Genomic DNA, 17,713 nt, shown 5'->3' with positions numbered 1-17,713 from the left:
TGAAGCGAGCTTACAATTCGCACGTCTGCCATATATAATAGGTATTCTGATGGAAAATGACTACTCCTATGATTATAATACTCAAAAGTAGAAAAGATCACTAGAGAGAGGTATTGGTTCTATTTTACTCCTATGATTATAATATTATCGACGTCTATTTACTGTTGGTTCTATTTTATTTCATAACTTATTGAGATCTCTTCATTGTCTCAGGTACCTGAATTTCTTTCAGTCATATTTAATGTCTCTTCTGGAGATCATTCAAAACTATATTGCATCGTTTTGACCATTATCAATATATACTCTTTTTCATTTACGAGGATTTTTATCTTTGAAACCAATATGTCTACCACACTGAAGGCGTGACTAGCAGTTTGATATTGTTCTTGTAGAACATATATTTTTATTGGAGCATTTACTGCTGATATATGTGACTTGATCACTATATTTATTTGGGTCAGCAAATTTGTCTGGCAACTGCTTTACTAAGCACTATAATTGAATTTATCTTTTGGACTCTATTTGACATTTTCTTTCGTCTGATGATCAATGATAATTCATATCAACTTATCTTATTTTCATGCTGTTTATTTTCTCTCCCTTATGTTGGAAATACTAATTCACTTTTTCCATTCATTTAGAACCTTACTTTTATCCTTCGGAGATGGCTTTAGATACTTAAGTATCAACGGAGATTTATATCCAATATATACCTTATAAACACATCTTAACTAAGCTCTATGGTGGAGCAACTGGAATGTATATTGCACATCCAAAATTCTTAGATAGAAAATGGTTGGTTTCTGACCCAATACTAATGATGGGGAGAATTAGTGATTACTTGTTGGCTTAATGCGAATTAGTGTTGCTCAAAATGTTTAACACGTATCCCAATGAATTTTCTGTAATCATCAACGAATTAACACGTAAATTCACCATGATTATAAAGATGAATAGTGGGTGATCAGTCCACCAACATCTCTTTTATTCATGCCAATAACTTCCTTTGGCTGGTAAAACCTTATAACCATTCTATCTTGTGAGCAAGCAACATTTGTTTTGTCAACTGTGAGCAAGCAACATATGTCCAATCATTCGGATGAATCTTATGGATCTTCAATGACTATTTATATAAACTCCAATATTTTTTGCATCATTATTGAACCAAAATAGTCTAAATAGTTCATGCCAAATATTTTGTAAAATTCTTGTTTACTATATATTTATCTCCATTACGTTAATGTTTGTGTAATACAATCTATAGGAGGATGTGGGCATTTTCTCAACTATACTTTTACTGCCTTGAAAAATATTTCTGATGTGAAATGAATATAACATTTATTTCACATAGTGTCTCAACATAAATGTCTCAAAATCCCACAGATTTACTTTGAGAATGATTCATCAATCTTAGTTTTGGTGCAAACATAATCTTCTGTTTTTTTTAACTTATCATAAACTGTGAGATTCTTTAACTCTTCCCCTCGAGACGATAATACTACAAGTTTATCAATCTCGAATGAATCTCATTTTTGAATCAATAACATACTCTGCATGGGTTATTTATTCTTTCTTAGATCCTTCTAAGTTTTGAGAGTTATAAGGATAGAATACCTTAAGAACTTTAAATTGCATTCTTATGTGCAGTAATACTATTTACTCTTTTGGAGCATTCATATATCCTCTTCTTGAACACTCTATAAACTTTATATGAGCTTGTATTGTACTCACAATGAATCATATCTCTTCTTTATTACCATGTTTATTTTTGTTGGGGTCAAAATCGGTCACGACGAAATCAATGTCTGAAAGTCCGTAAAAATCAGCATGAACATTTTTACGAAAAGTAATCCTCGTAAAGATATCTTTACGAAGAGCCCTGCGGTAAAATCTTGTTCAAATCTCAATCGAACCACTAAATACCGATTGTCCGAAGTCAACGGACATGTATCCAAATCGGCCGCGGACAAGCTCGAGTATGGCAATCGGACCGTAGACAAGCCAAGCTCGATCGATACGCGGCAACCAAGCATCCACACAGCTCGGTCGCTACGTAGCGACCGAGCGTCCGTTCTGCTCGGTCGCTACGTAGCGACCGAGCGTTCGTCTCGCTCGGTCGCTACGTAGCGACCGAGCCCGAGCCAAGCTCGGACGCTACATAGCGACCGAGCGTCCGTCTCGCTCGGTCGCTACCGAGCCAAGCTCAGTCGCTACGTAGCGACCGAGCGAGACGTAGTGACCGAGCCCGAGCCAAGCTCGGTCGCTACATAGCGACCAAGCGTCCGTCTCGCTCGGTAGCGACCGAGCTCAGCCAAGCTCGGTCGCTACGTAGTGACCGAGCGCTCGTCCCGCTCGGTCGCTACGTAGTGACCGGGCTTGAGCCAAAGTTCGGTCGTTGCGTAGCGATCGAGCTCTTTCGAACATCGATACGACACCAGTCCATGCATTCTCGTCAAAACCTTCAAATGCTATCTCCCGAAGACCGTAGCAAGCTCAGTCCATGCTTTCCGCTATTCTAAATCATCGATCAGACTTTGCGAACTAAAAACCGCTGAAAGTTTGTTCTTTATCAAAAGAACTCGTAGTAAACGTGTCGAGACGGAAGACGGCCCAAAGGGACCTGAAACACGACTCGAGGCCCATCCTACGGTTTCTTAACCAAAAGCCCGTAAACCACAGCACGGTTTACGCTTGGTCCACAAGGAAGGATAAATGTCAAGTTTCCGCGGATAAATACAGAAGTTTTGAAGATAATTGTAAAGATCGGGAAAAATGGAATATCTCCATTTTTATGCTATGACGGTTTAAGGGCAGAAGAGTAAAAGCGTAAACCGACCTTGGAGCTAGTATATAAGGAGTCCTAGGCGAGGAGCATAGAGAGAACTTTTTTCAGAGCAAACTTAGCACTTAGAGCAATTAGGCAACTTTCCGTTTTTGTTATTTCGAGCTGCGACTCAATTAGGTTTAGCCGTCTTAGGGTTACTAGAACTAGGAATTTCGCCGACAGCTCTCGAGCCCAGGCTTATACCTTGTTGTAAACGCTCATACACAAATTCGGAATAAGACTTCTCTTTGCTCTCTTTTCACGATTTTTATACTTTGTCGTTGTTATCTCGTGTTCTGATTGCTTAGCGTGTGGTATTAGCAGATATCCGGGACCTCTGGGAAACTAGGGTTCTCCTACTTTCCTAATTTAAACGGAAATCGACAGTGCGAATTTCGGTTCCCACAATTTTCTCAACTTCAAGTGAGAGTATGAGTTATATAAAGAAACTCTTTGGATCTTGACCTCGTTTATGTCCACGTTCACGTCTACAACACAACCACTTTTATGTTCATTTTCTTGACTAATACTATTTTTGTGGTATAAATGTTATATTCTCTTCATGAGAATGGATCATAATCAACTAGATGTGATTTATTATCTTACGTCAATAGCTCATTAGTTTTCTTAGTCTCAAGGAGACAAGATACAAGTATAAACTTCTTTAATCTCTTTTCTCAACCATGTGTCTGTTGGACAACATTACTTGTGTGAAATATATATTTTCCAATATATATGCATCATAATTTTGCTTTTAAACTTAACATCTAACATAGTTAAGATTTATTTACAGACTTCTATCAAAACTTGTGGATTTTTTTATTTTTACGGTCAGGACATAAACTTAAAACCCACATATATAAGATGGTATTGAAATATGATAATAAAATGATTTCAAGTTCTATAGAGATATGTATTATCACAAACATTTTATTAAGAAATAAATACTATATATAGTAATTACTTCATACACTAATTTTTATTTGTACTAGTATGCTATTTAACAAGGTTCTTAACTACTCAATCAATATACTGAATACAATTTATATCATTTGTGTCAACTTTCACACAAATTACTTTATTTAATCCAGTTTTAATTAACTTTGTAAATAAAACATAAAAATAAAATACTTATTTTGAAGAGCGTCTTGGAAATCAGTGTTCCAAACATTCATACTTCAGGCAGTTATAGACTTCTCTTTTATAAATTATTCTGAAAGATTTAAAATTTGCTCATACAAAATATGGCTATGTCATTAGTAATTATGCAAAATCAAAATACTAATTATATACCAATAAAGTGAATACTAATCACGGAGAACAATAACCAATTGTTTACATAAACTTAAATGGTTCAAATCAATAACCAATGAACATTGAACAAAAAAAACAATAAGACGAACATTAAGTATGCTTATGCAAGTATGGCTATTACATTAGTAAACATTGATATTAGTAAAACCATTTATCTCGAGTAAAGTGACTTCGTGTGCTAAAAGAAATTTTACTAGTATCTTTAATCACCAAATCTCTATTTTCTTATTTCTGATTCATAAATCAAACCTAAATCAAACATACTCGGTCTTTTCTCTAAATTTCTTTAAACCATGCTTAATTGACAATAGAAAATAAGGAAAGACAAAGCGTAAACAAAGACCACATGAAAACAGTATACACCATAAAGAATATTACATGTACTCAATATTTATACAATATTACAATACTACATGAATTCTTAGACACCTTCTCAGACACATAAACAAGTATCATTGTAGTATGATATTTTTAAATTCATGTAGTATGATATTTGGTGAGTTTTCTATTAAATTCATGTAGTATGATATTTAAAAAAAACGTCAGATGGAAGTGCATGTCTATGAATCAAATGATACTTAATCAACAACGGAGAAACTCACCTTCTCACAGAAAACAAACCAAATATGTAACGAGTTACCATCATGAAACATCAGCGCTGCCATACTTTGGAGGATTGAAGGATTCTCCAATCCAACTTGCCGCCATAGCTTTGATGTGGTGACCTAAATTACATGAATATAAAGGAATCTTGAAGACATTCAATTGAAAATAATATTTTTTGAAAAACATTGAATATAAACTCCCAAATATAGCTAACCAAAAATTTCTTTCCTGAAAGTATATAAAACACTCTTTAATATTTCTGCATAAGTAAATCACTTTTGAGTAGTCTTTCCCATGCATAGTTCATATGTTATCCACAACCCAAAGAGACACATTGTTGGTGATAAATCAAACGAGTCAAGTGAGTTATATGACCTAGAAGATTTAACCAACGAACTAAAAAGTGGATAATTACAACGTCGTAGCCACCTAGTTTAACAACTACAGTGCATAATAAAACATGCAAACAGTCAGGCACTGATTAACCAGAAAAATGGGGTTTACGTAAGAACAAAAGTAACACTTTCCAATAACTCACTTGAGAGCTGCCCATAAAACTTAAGAGTTTTATAGTCAAGGAGATTCTCTCTGAGAAAGTTCTGCTGCTCTCCTTGCGTCTTGGTGACTGAAAAAAAGAGCGAACTTGAAAGAGGCAGATCACCATTAACCTTTAGCACTAGCCACTAAGCTCCTCTCCCTTCGAAAAGAAAACAGTGGTATTCAATCCGGAGATTACAGTCAGAGTCACTCAGTCTTACGCTTTCTTACATTTCCATCTCCAGTCTCGGGACTCGAAAACTGCACCTTAGCATTACCCTTCTTTTCAGAGTGAGGAAGAACTCTAACATAACCATTTTTCTTTTGATCTGAAGTAAGTCAATCAAAGCAATATAAAGTCATTACAAGGAGGAGAGAAAAAACTAGGATAAGCCCAATACCATAAAATATATGCAAACTACTTTCAACAAAACAAGCCTAAACTAAGTGCTCTTAGCCTCTGATACACAGCCTCAGACTGATCAAAACCTAAGACAGAAGACAAGCCGAAGAGCAGCAGCAAAGAAAAAGAGATAAGCTTGCATGTTTCTTCAGCTGGGACGGTACCCCAGGAAGGAGAAAGAGAGAGTTCCGGTGGTGGCGCTTATGGGGAGAAATTGGAAGAAACCTAGAAAGGCAAGAGAAGACTATAGGAAGCTGAGAGTCAATGGCTGAAGGAAGGGGACGATCAGCTGGAATTCTCCTTAACCTAAAATTGTTATTTGATACTCCTTCATTTCATGTTAAGTGTGGCTTTAGTCTTTAACTAGTTTATTTCTATCTTTTTACATTTTTAATGCATATATTAAATAAATTTGGATAATATTTGCATGGTGGATGGTTCATGGACTTCCACAGCTAAGTTTAGTGGTTGTGGTTGGGATTGGAGGGATGGCTTCAAAAAAACTCAACTTATGGGGATGTGGAATTTAAGAAGGCGAGAGACTGCATTACATTCTGAAGTGAAAGCATTACTATGGGAAATGGAGAGTATGCTTCAACATTCGCCATGTCAGAGTTTTGGGACGGATTGCAAGGATCTGATCATGATGATAAATGAGCCTCATGCATGGGCAAGTTTTGCAACAGAATTGGAGGCAATAAAAATGCTCCAAATTTGTTTCCCGGACTTCAAGATATCTCATATCCCTAGAGTGAAAATTTGTTTCAAATCAAGAACACTGATTGAAAATCCATATTTGTCGGGATTGGCTATTTTCTCTACTTGAACACGATCTATTTCTTGGAATCTTTTCTGGTGATTTCAGTCACCGGTTCCATTCAACAGTGTTCACCGTGTTTGGTTCTGTGATAATTAGGAACAATTCCAGAATTTTACATGAACCTTGATTCATACAATAAGATTTTAACCAATTACACATTATTTCTTAGTAATATTGGATGTAATAGTTTTATTGAGTTTACATAGTCGCATTGAGTATACTCATGTGCTACTGGATATAACAAGGTTTTTCTTGCTATAACAGCGAAACACTTTGTAGAACTGTTATATTTCTCAAACAGTGAAGGTCATAACTGAGAATGCCAAGTAAATTGCTTAAACAAGAGAAATACAAAATAGTTTAACTAGATATTAGTGTATTTTACAAACGAAAGGCGGAAACTAGTATATTTTACAAACAAAAGGAGGAAACTTGAAACTGAAATTAGGTCGGAATCACCAAAGTCTACTGTCTGGAAAAGCTATCAGTGGCTCAAAATCACGGTAAAAAAGACCAACCTCTCTGATCCAAAAGCAACGGTTACACATATTTTTACCTTTACTGTTCTCAATGTGCCAAAGATACCAATCTCTGTCCAAACAAGGAGTACATTCGCAACTATAGAACAAGGGAATGACAGATGAAATGAACTCATCCCTCTTGGTGACAAACGCAATGTTGTGTGACATACCTCTACCCCAATTTAGAGATCTAACCACCCTGCCTATCATATCAACATTTTTCCTTGTTAAACGAGAGAAATACTCCTCATCATCCCAAAATATCTTGCATGTCATAGCGTAGGTGTACAAAGCACGCTCGAATCCTGCATCCGCTGCTCTCTTCATTAAGGCAAGTCCTTCTTCTTGGAGGCCGAACGTGAAGAAAAACTGTACACCCTTGATGTAAAGTGCACTCGGGTTTCCTGCAGCGTAGAGAGTTCGCAACAACAGGTGAGGTGTATGTACATACCAAGGGAAGTTAAACACATCAAAAGATGCGTAAACTGTGGGAAGCTCTGTTAATGCCTTCATAGACTTGCATGTCGTTTTCAGTCTATAGAGATCTGCGAAGGAGTTAGCGGCCACAAGTTCCACCACTAACACTTGAATTTCTTCAGGCAGAGAAAGAATCGAGAGTTCTTTCATGATTTCTGTTTTGTTGTATTTGAAGTTTGTGATTAAAAATTTCTCTTAAGAGGAGTATTAAAGAGTGGGACGGTTACCAATTAAAAGGTGTCTTTTCCATAGTCCTCTTTTCTTAAATATAAAGGACATCTTATCCACTGATACGTTACTAGATGAGTCAGATTTTATTTTTAAAATAATAAATTTGGTAATTATTGACCCAAGGTATGGTAATTTCGTTTATTATTACCAAGTATATTTTACAAGATTTTAGAAAAAAATCTTTTTAATATTTGTTTCTATATTTTAGATTTGAGAAGATCTTATATAAAGAAGATACATGAGGAAAATATTTTTACAAAATCTTGGAAATATTTGACTCCAACAATTTAATTTAAAAAAAATTATTGGTGATAAATTTGGCATTGACTAAATATAATTTGGAAATACATCTTTTAGGCGTTTTCATTTCCATTCCTCTTCTCCTTTTTGCGTCTGTCCTCTTATGTCGTCCTGATCGAAATGTGGGTCACTCTAGAGGTCTGTATGGTGGTTTCAGTCTCGATCGAGAGGGCCTGCTCCGCTAGATTCTTTCTGGAGAGGCAGTCTCGGTCAAGGTGCATGAGAGGGTAGTCAGATTGGTAAAGTTGTAATTAGTTAGGTTTGTGTGATTTCTTGGTCTTTTAATATTTTTCAAAACAAATAAAGAAAAATAAAAATGAAAAAGGAGGGGGTATATGGGATTCTTTTGACAGGAGAAGTATATTAGACTTTGTTCTCGTGATAAATGCTATTGGTATACCAGAATGCAACTAATACCACACAATGATTTACAAATATTCTGCTCAAATAGAATCATTCGGCACAAGTTAGTGATCTTGGTGATATTCTCAACAAGTCAAAATAGGGTTTAGAGTACTCCTGTACGTTCTATAAAGCTCTTGATTGCAATTTCAAGTTTGATAAATAATAATAAGATCAATGTTTACAAAGACTAAAGACTAAAGCCGCTATCCATACTAATCTAAATAATTCTTATCCTAGTCCGTAACGATGTTTAATAATTATATAGTTCGTCTAGGCATTGATGACCCATGCATGAACGCCGAACCACAAGCGACTGGCCTTTGTTTGCCATCATTAGCTCTCCCGTGCCATCTTCTTGTGCGTCTTCTTCTCCGTAACAATGATAAATAGGCAGTTGTTCTTCTGTGTTACCCTCAGATATCAAACCATGACGTGTCTGGTTGTGACAAGACGTTTGTAAATGACATGGTTCTCCACAAGTATAACAACGTAAGGCTGGCAGTCGAGTTGAGCGACATAGAGTTTGGTCCTCTGTTTGAGCCGTGTTGCGAGTCGTGCTTGGTTGTTCATCCAATTCTTTGTCGTTGTGGGTACCGTAGTTTTTACTGTAGGATGGGAACGAGATGACTGGTTACCCCAAGTTGAAGAACGTTGTTGTTGTTCGATAGTGGATGCACGACGATGAGCTTCCGTGATGGTTGATGGATCGAATTGTGAAAGAACGATTTGGATTTGAGGACGCAGTCCCCCGATGATTTGCGACACAGGCTGTTCAGCACTATCATAGATGTTGGTTTGAGTGAAGAGAAGAGAGAACTCCTCAGCATATTCGTCTACGGTGCGTGAGCCTTGGCATAGATTATGTAGTTTGTTATACATGGTTCTTTCATAGTTGTGTGGTAAGAAAGTTGACATACGATGCTTTTGTAGGTTCGACCACACCATGAGAGGTGTTTTTCCCATTCGATGGCGTGTTTTCTTGACCTGTTTCCACCCAGATGCAGCATAGACACAAAATTTCATAGTGTCGAGAGAAACACGTTTTTCTTTCGTTACTTGTTTGAATTCTAATAACTCATCCACTATTGCAATCCAATAAAGCTTTTCCATGTGGTCCACCATGGAACACCGATATTTGAATTTAAACAATGATTCCAATCATAGGTCCGGGTGACGATCATGGTCTCTATCCTCGGCATGATGATTGTGATGGCGTTGTGCACCATGACGACCACATATAGGAAAAGGATTGGAATGTACTGATCTGTCCTCCTCCATGTCATAATTATTGAATAAGGGGTTTTGACATGCAAGTCGCTGGCCGAACATATCTCCCATCTCCATTATTGACAATTTGTATATTTTCTTGCATCGCCAACAAAGCTTGTTGGAATACCGTCAAATCCATAGCCTCACGAGGAGTGTTAGCTTGCTGTTTTGGCGGACTTGTTGATTAAGATCTCCAAGAACGTTCAACTGATAAATCAGTGCACTGTTGATCCTCTCAACTTTAATAAGAAGGTCTTTTGATTTTGGTGATACTCTCGACAAATCAACATAGGGTTTATAGTATTGCTCTAAGTCCTATAAAGCTCTTGATTGCAATTGCAAGTTTGTTAAATAATAATAAGGTGGATGTTTACAAAGACTAAAGCCACTATTTATACTAATCTAAATAGTTCTAATCCTAGTCTATAAGGGATGTTTAATAATTATTTAGTTCTAATTAGGGATGGGCACATCGGTTTAGTTTTGCATTCAGTTTGGATTTGGCTTGGTTAATTTGGATTTATAAAACTCAACCCAATCAAAACTGAAGTAGTTTAGGTTTGGATTTAGTTTGGTTTGGTTTGATTCGATTTGTTTTGTTTAGTTTAGTTCACTATACTTTGGTTTGGTTTGGTTCTATGTAGTTTGGTTTGGTTATAAAATATGTTGGTATTAGTTTGATTAAAAAATAATCAACTTATTAAAAGTAGGGAGGGAATGTAAACATTGTTAGCTAAACAATCCATGACTAAAACAATGTATTCAAAAACTGAAAATACGAATTTATCTCTGGTATAAAATATGGTCTAACTGAAAAGAAATCTTCACTAAAATCTAAAGCCAGACAAAAACAAAAACCCAGTTTAACTATGAAAAAACTTTCAGATGTCTCTCTCATGCCACTAAGAATAACCTGCAACAAGATTTTAGATGCTTATAGTTTCTAGGTTTTGTTTTAGTACGTTATTTAGATATTACGTATTAGGATTAGAATCTATATTATAATAATTGAGTTTTTGCTCATTCCTCATCGCGCCACGTCAGCATTTTGTGGGTCCCACTTTTAAAAAGTTTGAAAAAGTGTCAAGCTCATGGCTCGAACCCGGGTTATTGAGATATAAACACCAACATTTACACCACTAAGCTAAATGATACATTTTACATTGATGGTCGAACCTAATATATATTTTTGAAGGTCGGTAGCCCTTGCTTCTTCGGCTTCCTCTGAGGGTCAGGCCTACAAGTGTATTATGGGTTTCATTTTAAATGGATTTATCATGTTATATGAAAAAAGCTCAAGTTTGCAACGATTATAGTTTCCCATATTGTAAATTGTTGTCGTTTAACGTGAGTTTGGGTTCTTTTCATCATTGTCTCAAACAAGTCTGAGTTACAGAGTTACGTCGTGTGTCTGTTCGTAATCTATTTTTCCTCGGTGAACTCTTCATGTCCCCATCTTAAATCGCTTGATCATAAATTTTCCTGATTTGTAGCCTTTCTATAAACATTATATATGATTCTCATCTTTGATGTACTCAATCTGCATCTCCACAAAACTCATTGATTCATCTTAGCTTTAACCATCTTCTAGAAAATGTTTCTCTCTGCCTCTCCAGTTCCTCAAACCAGCGTGCCGGAGTCTGTCACTCAACCTTCGAGTCTGACAGTCTTGGTCGTAGTAGTCAGAGCATAGCCTCTGTCTTCCTCCGCTTCTGGGATTCTCTAAACTTCAAGAAAGACAGGGAGTTTGTGGGAATAACGGTTCTCTTCCTTGTTGAAAAGGTAAGTTCATTTTCGATCTATCACACTTATTTAACATAATTGTTTTAATTGATTTCCTGATTCTTTGTTTAATAATATTATTTGCAGATTTCGTGATTCGTGGGTTTACTCCCGTCGGACGTGCTAATCATTATATGCCATCTTTGAAAGCAGATTCCATTGTAAAAGTCGATCGTTTTGAGGTTGTTATGTGCTCAAGCATGTACAAGATAACTGATCATCCATTCCTCATTCGTTTCATCTCACTAACCATTATTGATGAAGTCATCACGGGTGCTCCTGAGATCAATATCGAGTCAAGATTAGACTGTTCGAAATCTCCAAGTGATTGCGAACACAAACCTAAAACTCTCAGGTATATTATCATATTGCATCTGGGTTTATATTAGATTTCGATATCATAACTGATATTTAAACTCGCAGATATGGTTGGGAAAATATGTTCTGTCCAGAGCTCTGACCTCACCAAAGAAACAACTCAAGTCGTTATCCATCTCTTCATTGATCCGTAAGAAACAATCAACACATAATTCCATTTATATTACAGTCTCTATTGTGCTAACATCAATAATCAAAAAATTTCCTACCCAGGATTTGTGGTCGTCTATTTATCTCCCTTACTTATCAATCTAATTTTACACAAATCTTTATTTTACAGGTTAAAAAAACCACAATAAATCAAAACACCAAGAACTAGAATCCCAAAAAAAATACGAATCATTAATGATCTTCTCTCTTTTTGTCTAAACTTACAAATAAATTTCAAAACAAATATACCAAACCAATCAACTCAACTAAAACTCAACGATACATACATTGAGCCAGCTAAACAAATACAAACTACAGGGTCAGCTATTTAACAATTTACAAACTTACTTTAACAGATGCTTACGAAGAAGACAAAGACAACAACCAAGATCAGTAAAATTACTAAACAAAAAAGCATAGTAAGTTACAAACTCTAATAAATACAACTAACATTGTTTTTTGTTTAGATATTATCCATCAAATAAAAGAGATATAAACACAGCCACACTAGCAGATTCAAGACACAATCCCAACAGATACAAAAGCGGCAACAACATCTCCACCTGCTCACTCCTCTTGTCTTATGAAAATGTCTTACATGCTCAATGTCAACAGGCCAATGTTATTGTCTTCTTATGCGAAATATTTATATATTCGTTTTAAGGCTCAAATACTAGTTTTCACTCATTTTATAGTTATTTCTACAAGTCATCATATATTTGTTTTAAAGGTATGGTAAAAGCAACAAGTTTAAAAATAAATAAAAAACATATAACCAACATAATAAGAATAAAAAAAAATTATTACTTAATACCCATGTTCGAAAACGCTGCTTGGGCGCCCGATTAACCGGCGGTACAATGCTTGGCGGTTGCAGACCGTGGCATTTTGCCTAACTCGGCCATTAAAACTGGCAAAATCAAAACATCTTAGTTTTTGGGTTGAAATGTTTGAAATCTGATGTTATATCACATTTCTACAAGTTTAAAGCATGAAAAACGAGAGAAAACGCAAAAATAATGACGAAATAGAGGAAACTAATCTATGGCGGCCGCAACAAATAATTGTAGAGAACCTTAAATGTTTTAAGGTAGATGACGAAAATATTACAAAAATGCCACTCCTTTAAAAAAGGCATAAAATGCAAATTGTAAGGGTCGGACCCATTGACTGAACATAGCTTTAAACTGTGGTAACCACTAGGCAAATATAATTTCATTGTTATACTCTCCAGAAATATGTTGATATCCACATATATATATATACATATCTGGAAAATTGTATACACACGCAAAACTAATCCCCGATTAATCTCTAATTTTTAATCAATTCGCTAGGCCCACACTATCCGCCCGACTCATGCCTAGCGTATTTTTGAACATGGCTTAATACACACAATTTACACAACTAAACTGGAGAAAAAATATTCAGAAACGAGAGTTACCCTCAACAACCTTAATATAATTTATGTAATCTCAGCAGTATAAGTAACAAATTAAAAAGACAAACAAACAATAAGTCTCAGTGGCACAACAAACAGCACCACAAAATATATATCAGTCACATTACTAACACAGTTTAGTCATTCATGAGTGGAGAACAGTGCATACATAGTTCATCATCACAACTCTAACCATATAACAATAAAAAACATGAAAAACAATGGTCAACCCAAAACGCAAATTCACAGTTACAATAACCCTAACAAATATTGAGATGAAACAAGAACTCTGTCCACAATCCCGCGCTTGCGCGGGGCCAATGCCCTTAGTATATACAATAATAACATTTGCAGCATATTTGGGAACTTAAAAAATATATAAGTTAAGGAAACAAGAAAAAACCGGAACTTTAACTAAAACATTTCACAAGATGTTAATGTATATATATATATATATATATATATATATATATTATTTATTAATATATATAATATATTAGGTTATCGGTTTGGTTCCGTTTAAAACTTAACCAAAACATTTGGGTTGAGTAAAACATAAACCAATTGGGTTACGTAAGAATATGGTTTGGTTTGTTTTTTTTGTGCATCCCTAGTTTTAATCTATGTTCTAAAACGCGGGTAAATCGGACGCTTAATCGGCGCTTAAACGTAACTCGGTACCGTGGCGGATTGGACCAATTCGCTCTAAAACTCAGATTTTTCAAAAAAAAAGAAAAAAAATTAAGGACATTTGAGGTTATAATCATAGTTATGATTGAAATCCCATTACAATTGAGCTAAAACGTAACAAAAGAAGCTGAAATCGCTGTGAATCGTGTAAGAATGACTGAGATACGAAATTTAGGGTTTGTAGGTCCAAATTGAGGAAGATGAAGACAAGGGCGTTATTGTAACTACGTGTTTATTAAAGACAGAAATGAAAAAAAAAGAAGCAAAACCACCCTATTACCGAATTGAACTCGCCACCTCGAAGTGTTTAATGAACACACTAACCACCAGACTACGTTACATTAAGCAATATGGCTTACAAATATATATATATATATATATATATATATATATATATATATATAAACCCTTAAAATTAATCTTCGATTAATCTCCGATTTTTCCACAACTTGCTAGGCCTGTACCTGCCGCACGCGTTACGCATAGCGCATTCGTGAACAGGGGTTTTAACTACTAAAAGGAAAAACTACTAACTTTCAATACAAGTAAAGCCGAAAACATAAAAGCCTATAGTAATGGCGGTGAGATGATGATGATTCGCTGCATCATTATGCCAACTTGGATGTGATGAAGAGGGGACGTAAGGGTAAAAGAGATGGTGAATACAAAGAAAAAGAAGAACCGCATATCAATATACCAAACGGATAAATAGTATGGGAAGTCATTTCAATATCCTACCCACAAGTGAATAATTCAAATGAGGGAAATTCCTGCTCATAAAGAACGTGTGGTGTGTACTGCAGACAGCTGGTACACATAAAAATATAATTTATAACTTATATTAAAGGAAGCAGAACTATATTGGGAGAAGGGTAAAAATAGACTGTGTAAAATTTAAAAAATGTCTGAAGAAGAAGACAACGGGAGAGTTAAAGCACAAGGAGACAACTACCAGGTTTGGAACTTTCTACATTAAAGCGCTTTAAATGTTGATATGTTGGTTGAGTGGGTTAGTACTATGATAGGAAGGGTAACATATATAAGGACCACCAGGCCGATATGTTAAATGAGTATGCAACTCTGTTGATAATGGGAGATGAAAGATGTTCTGACGGAGCAAAGATGTTGACAAACAAGTAGAGCATAGGACTATACTATATATGTAAACTTCATAGAATTTGCTGAATTCATAGCTTCTTTCACCCCTGACAATGCAGATAACGGAGCAGCACACCGTTATGCTACTAACCGGATCGTGGGTCCACGAGGAAGACAGAAGATGGAGTTTCGATTCCCTTTCAGAAGAAGGCAAGCATAGCATTGACCTCTTCCCTGGCATGGAGTATGAAGAGTTGGTTAAAAAGGTTAAGGAGACCCTAGGGATCCTCGCAAAGAACATGTCAATCAAACTTTCATACCAATATCCCTCATGGATGGAGATCGACGATGGTGATGGTTCCACACCACAGTACATCTCAGACGACGATGCCGTGGAGGCGTTTGTTCAGATGCGACGTAAAATAGAGGAGGTTAACTTGTTTGTTACCATCTCGGAGCATATCGATGGTATGACAACGGGTAAAACAAGGCCACCATTTGCTAATGTTACTGACCAAGCACTAATACTCAACAAAGCTGAAATTGACAATGCATCAGGCGACATTTTGGAGGATGCGTGGCTTCATTTTGCGATGTCCAAAACGCCATTGACTTGGCCACCATGATTTTGTTTGTCACAGGGGCGGAGCAACCTTGTGAGTGGGTGGGACAATTGACACCATGATTTTTTTTAATTAATGTAATTTTGTATTAAATTTTAAAAAGCCCCTGTTTAAAATTTAATTTTGTAAATGTAGTAAGAGTGTTTTTAGTTTTTTCACGGATGAATGTTGTTTCTGGATCCGCCACTCCGACGACCATAAATAGAGGAAGTGAAAATTGAGACTAATACCAGAGTCTACAGAACTGAGAACATGCATGCTTCTATATATAATTAGATTTTGACCCAAGTTTCCAAAGAATGAGTATTTAGGGTACTAACAATGTTAGATATAAATTAATGTTTTGATGTACATTATTACGTTACAAAGTTGTATTATATCAAAGAAAGAAATGATTTTTTGTTTAAAATTATATAATTTATCAGTTAGTGACTTAGCGTATTCTAAACTTTTATGTACACTCTTATGTTACAATGTCATTTTTATATTTTGTGTATATTTTATAAAAGTTACATTTTATGAGTTTATTAGACATAAGATTTACTTGACATATTTTAAACTAATTTAATAGTATATATTTATATATGTTAATAGTTTATTGCAGTTTTTTTGTACCCGATCCACACATGTAGTCAAACTGGTAGATCATGTGATATGTATATAATTAGGTTCGGTTTTACTTAAAAACTGCAAAGTAAAAATCTGATAAAATTTGGTAAGAACTCAAAACCAATGACTTACCCGCGATCTGATACTGCTTGACCCGATAAAAACTTATATAATCTGATGATATTTTTTTAAAAAAAATTGATATAATTTTACTATTATATAATTTTTTAATAAACTCTTTGATTTTTGATTCTTATATTTTTGATAAAACTTTTACTATAAAATTTAAAGCAAATCTGATATAAAACTAAAATTTATAGTTATAACTAAATATTATTTTATTAGTTATTGATAATCTATTATAAATGTTCTATTATATTTTATTATAGATTTAAAGGCTAATTTAAAATAATTTTTACTTACTTATTTATTAATTTTTAACCAAAGTCCTAATTTGGTAGAAAATTAGTTAAATAATTTGTTTTTCATGGAAAATATATATTGAATTAAAATCTAAAAATTTACATATAACATTGGGTTTTAGAATGATATAGAGTTTGTAATGGGTGTCTTATACTTTTTAATATTTTAAAATTATATTTTAAAATACTTTAAATTATATGGTTAATATATTTGATTTTTTTTTTCAAATTGGATTCCCTTATTTTACATCACTATAGGGTATAATACTTTGTTTCTCAAACCGCAAAAGAAAAAACTACGCGCCGGGTTCATATATTTTATTTTTACAGGAAATTAAAATTCATTTTATTGTCTTTGTAAAGAGAATATGTTAAAAATATGAAAATGAAAATATGTTGAAAGAGAATGATATTTTCCGGATCTATTTGATAGTAGTTAGCGATTGTAGTGTATTACTTTGTTTTCAAGTTGCTTAGTTCAAAGTGGAATAACATTATTGGTTTTGACTAATCGATTCAATAAAAGTAGAATAAAAAGGTCGTAACAAAATTAATTTAGTTGGAATTTAAACATGAAGTAATATGTTTTATTTAGAGAACATATTTATATTGTTAAGTACAATGTGGATAGTATATAGAAAGAACAGCATTTGAAATTTTATTTTAGAGACTAATCTGAATTTAAACATTTATAATGAAGTTTTGTTCATATATTTTTCTTATTTGATTTTTGGTAAGAAATTAATTCTGGCAATAAAACATAATTTTATTCAGGATTCTTATATTTTAATTAAGCAACAATATTTGTACTAT

The sequence above is a fragment of the Brassica napus genome, chromosome A2 (assembly GCF_020379485.1).
Source record: "Brassica napus cultivar Da-Ae chromosome A2, Da-Ae, whole genome shotgun sequence".
NCBI classification, from domain to species: Eukaryota; Viridiplantae; Streptophyta; class Magnoliopsida; order Brassicales; family Brassicaceae; genus Brassica; species Brassica napus.
This window is presented reverse-complemented; position numbering follows the sequence as displayed.